General features: G+C 37.0%; 1 non-coding gene across 1 annotated transcript; it reads right to left on the bottom strand.

Moving 5' to 3' along the window:
• Positions 1-809: 809 nt before the first annotated feature.
• Positions 810-918, bottom strand: LOC142523562 (small nucleolar RNA R71). Its single transcript, XR_012814750.1, has one exon. It is a non-coding gene; the product is annotated as a small nucleolar RNA R71 (small nucleolar RNA).
• Positions 919-4,601: the final 3,683 nt, after the last annotated feature.

Below are 4,601 nucleotides of genomic sequence, written 5' to 3'. Positions count from 1 at the left end.
TTATTGAGGGAAAATAAGTTATACGCAAAGTTGAAAAAGTGTGAATTCTTGTTAGAGCAAGTATCATTGCTGGGCCATATCGTTTCAAGAGACGGCATTGCAGTGGATCCCATGAAGATTGAAGCGATTAAACAATGGCCTATTCCTACGACAGTCTCTGAGGTGCGTAGTTTTCTTAGTTTGGCAGGTTATTATCGACGTTTTATTGCCAATTTCTCCAAAATAGCCCTGCCATTAACCAATCTGACAAGAAATGCGGTAAAATTTGAGTGGACAAACGAGTGCCATCATGGATTTCAAGTGTTGAAAGACAAGTTGACATCAGCCCCTATCCTAGCACTTTCGTAAGACACTGAAGATTTTATTATATACACTGATGCGTCAAAGATGGGACTTGGAGCTGTACTGATGCAGCGTGGAAAAGTAATCGCTTATGATTCTCGTCAGTTGAAAGACTACGAGAAGAATTATCCCACCCACAATCTTGAATTGGCGGCTGTGGTCTTCGCATTGAAAATATGGAGGCATTATCTGTATGGCGAGAAATGTGAAGTATTCACAGACCACAAGAGCTTGAAATATCTATTCTCACATAAGGAACTTAATATGCGGCAGAGGAGGTGGTTAGAACTTGTTAAAGATTATGATGTGACCATTAAATACCACCCAGGTAAAGCAAACGTCGTTGCAGATGCTTTGAGCCGCAAGTAAGTTTCTTCTTTGAGCTCGTTGATTCAGAAGCCGTTGTTATTGGATCTTTAGAGGAGCGAGATCGCTATAGTAGAGCAAGGGACCATCGCTAGACTTTCAGCTTTGGTTATTCGACATCACCACATTGGCTCAATTCAAGCAGGAGTTTTTATATGAGGAATGGGAGCACTTCAAAGATCTATTACGAAGATGCCCTCATCACGAACTGCCACTTGGGTTAGTCGTTCAAACATTTTATTATGGCTTGCTTACTCCTAATCGTACTATGATAGATGCTGCTGCTTGTGAAAACTTATTGAGAAAAACTGCTGAGGAAGGATATGAGTTACTAGAGGAGATGGCTGCTAGCAGCTATCATCCTCAATCTCAAAGAAACAACCAGCGGAGAAGTGCAGGAGTTCACCAGGTAACTGACCTTTCTGCTATTACTGCGCAACTTGATGTCTTGAACAGGAAATTGGACGGCTTGAATATGGGTGGTACAGCTATGCGCCTTCAAGAGATATTCTGTGATAAGTGTGGAGGTGAACACTTTGTGAAGGACTGTCAAGATGGCAATCCCTTCTATGTGCAGGAAGAGGCACCAGTGAATCAAGTGGGAGTCCAAAACCGTCCAAGGAATGATCCGTATTCGAACACTTATAATCCTGGATGGAGGCAACATCCCAACTTCTCATGAGGTGGTCAAAACAGTCAGAATCGACCACAAGGAGGATAACCGTATGGGAAACAACCGATGTACAGATCTGACCCTCCTAGAGAAGAAAAGTCCAATTTGGAGCAAATGATATCTAAGTTCATCTCATCTACCGAAACTAGACTCCAAAACCAAGATGCATCGGTAAAGGGGCTAGAAAATCAGATTGGGCAGTTAGCTAAGATGATAGCAAGTAGAGAACCGGGCACCTTGCCAAGTAACACAGAGACCAATCCAAAAGAGCAAGTGAAGGCCATCGAGTTGAAGAGTGGAAAAATTCTAGAGTCTAGAGGGAAGGAAAAAAGTCAAGTACTGGAGGAACAGACTGAGTCATCCAAAGGTAAGTCTTCTAACTCTACCACAGCACCCACTGCACAATCAAAAATTGTTATACCTCCTCCTTTCCCTGCAGCATTGGAAAAAGCAAAACTTGATACGAAATTCGGTAAGTTTCTTGAGGTATTTGAAAAATTGCATATCAATATTCTTTTTCCCTATGCTTTGATGCAAATGCCTAGCTATGAAAATTTCTGAAGGACATCTTAGAAAACAAGAGAAAGTTAGAGGATCACATGACGATAAATTTCACTAAAAATTTCTCTGCTTTGGTGCAAAACAAGATCCCACCGAAATTTAAAGATCCAGGGAGTTTTTCCATTCCTTGCATGATTGGTGTAACGTCCGGAAAATTTAAAGGTCCACGCGAACCATATGCACAAATTATTAAACTCCTTTGTATTTAATTATATGTTTTAATTGCATTAATTAATTATTTTGTGCATATTGACATGTTTAAAATATATTTTTCTACATTGTTGCATTAAAAATGTATTTTTAAAGGTTATTCGAGTTGCGATCGAGGAACGGAGACCGAGGGCTGAAAATAGAAAATGTTTCTATTAAATAGTTGTTTTTAATTATTTAAAATATGTGTGACGCTTTTTCTTATTTTTTTAAAAAAATATGTGGTTTTGAGGTGATTTTATACGCCGGGACGTAAATTTTATCGGTGTTGGTTTTTCAACAAAAATACGAACGTTTTGACAACCCGGCTAATAAATTCGCAAACTTATTTAAACAAAACTAATTTAATATTTTAATTAAATTCTAATTAAGCATTAATGGGCCTAATTTGTATGCTTAATGGACCTAAGCTTAATTAAAGAATTATTAACTATAAAATATGTTAATCACCCCCATAACCCCACAAACACCCACGCCTCCCTCACCCCAACAAATTCAAGGAATCCTTTGCACCTTAAACTCACGGCACACACATCATATTCTTCAAGGAGGATCAAAATTTTGCAAGGAAAAATCAAGCCATCGTCTTCGTGTCGTCGTTCTTCAATCGTCAACGTATAATCGTGCATTAATAACGCAAAGGCACGCCATATTCTCCTTTTACTCATCTTTCACACCATATTATGTGTTTGATACATGATTGCATGAAAAAAATGATACAACTTTTATATTTTCGTTTTTATGGTTATACATGCACAAAACAAGAGTTTTTCTTTTTTAAAACTCTTCATAATGATGCACAGAGGGGCTGTCATGGTAGGGGTACTTGAAGGGATGTTTTTCCACATGTTTAAGGGTCCCTAGGTGTATTTTTAAAGGCTGAAAAAAATAGGGAAGGAATAAAAACGAAAATAGACTCCTTAAGGGAAAGGACTCTTCGACTAGAAGTCTTTGAGGGTCACGGCTGCTAGATGCGGTTAGGGAGGGTCCACTAGACTTAATTGGGCTGCATAGGAGGGATGGGTAGAGACTGGACATGGTGGTTAAGGGCTGGAGGCGAAGCTAGCCTAGGTTCGAATCATATTAGGACTAGGACTCTTGTGCAAAAAAATTCAGTAGCTTCCTAGGCATATCCAAGGGACTTAATGGGCTGTAATTTGGTTGTATATGGGTTAGTTAGGTGTTATTAAGCTTTGGTTCAAGTTTGGTAAAGTTTGGTTAAGTTTCGAGTCCATACGAGTCAAAACTGGGAAGTACGTTTATGTTTAAAAACGAATAGGAAAACACCTAGATTTAAGCTTAATAAAATTATGAAAAATTATATTTAAGCTCAAATAATTATTAGAAGTCTAAGTTTTTAATTTGGGAATTTTATATTAAGGTTTGGTTTAATTCGGGATTAAAACGCATTAATACTTCACATTTAAAGATTAAAATAAAAGTCATCGATTTAAGCCAAATAAAATTATAGAAAAATTCGTGTAGGCTTAAATAATTATTTGAGACATGTCATAGTCAATGAAATTAAGAAAATGTCAAAAACGGGAAATTTTATGTCCAGGGGTAAAACGGTCATTTTACACCTAGAAATTAGCAAACGTCATGGCAGTGTCCTAAATGCTATTTTATATGCTAATATGATTATTTTCAATGATTATGGATGTTTATGAATTTTTATATGTTAATATGTCAATTTTAAATGTTTATGAATTTTTAAGATGTTAAAACGTTTATTTTAAATGTTTATGGATTTTTATGATTTAAATTGGACATTTAAAAGATGTGTTGCATGCTTGGTTTCAAAATAAAATGATATTATATGCATGTTTTTATTAAGTGATGGAAATACGACATGTTGAAGGATGTGAAGGGATTGTGACTACTGAATATGTTGGAAATATCGTGAGGGTTATGGTCTCAGTGGGAGCCCGACGATCGTGTTTTCGTTGATACTGCAAAGGCCCTCGAACTACTTGCTTGAAAATTTGCGGAAAATTAAAATTTTTTTTTTTTTTTTTAAAGAACTTAATGGCCTCGCTCATAAAATCACTGGTGAAACAAGTTCAATATTTCAAAATAATTGCAGCGGAAGAAAATAAAGTTTTCCAAAAATCACAATTTAAAAATATCCATCAACTGATAAAAATTGTTTGCGGAAAAACATAACAACTGCTGCACTGAGGTCCTCGGGTGCCACTACTGCCGACCCAAGCTGGCTCATTGGTCCCCGCCCTCGGCCCTGGCCTCATCAGTACCTACAACAATCAAGTCTAGTGAGCCTAAAGACTCAGCATGCATAAATCACATGTAACGAGTAAAAATCTGAATTTAAAATATGCATGGGATAAAATATCCTATCCTGAGGCATACTGAAAATAATCTGTACTGAGCAATTATAATACGTGCATAACTGAACTGGAAATCACTGTAAAAATATTTGCTCCTTGGA

This window comes from Primulina tabacum, chromosome 13 (genome assembly GCF_025594145.1).
Source record: "Primulina tabacum isolate GXHZ01 chromosome 13, ASM2559414v2, whole genome shotgun sequence".
Classification (NCBI taxonomy): Eukaryota; Viridiplantae; Streptophyta; class Magnoliopsida; order Lamiales; family Gesneriaceae; genus Primulina; species Primulina tabacum.
This window is presented reverse-complemented; position numbering and strand designations above follow the sequence as displayed.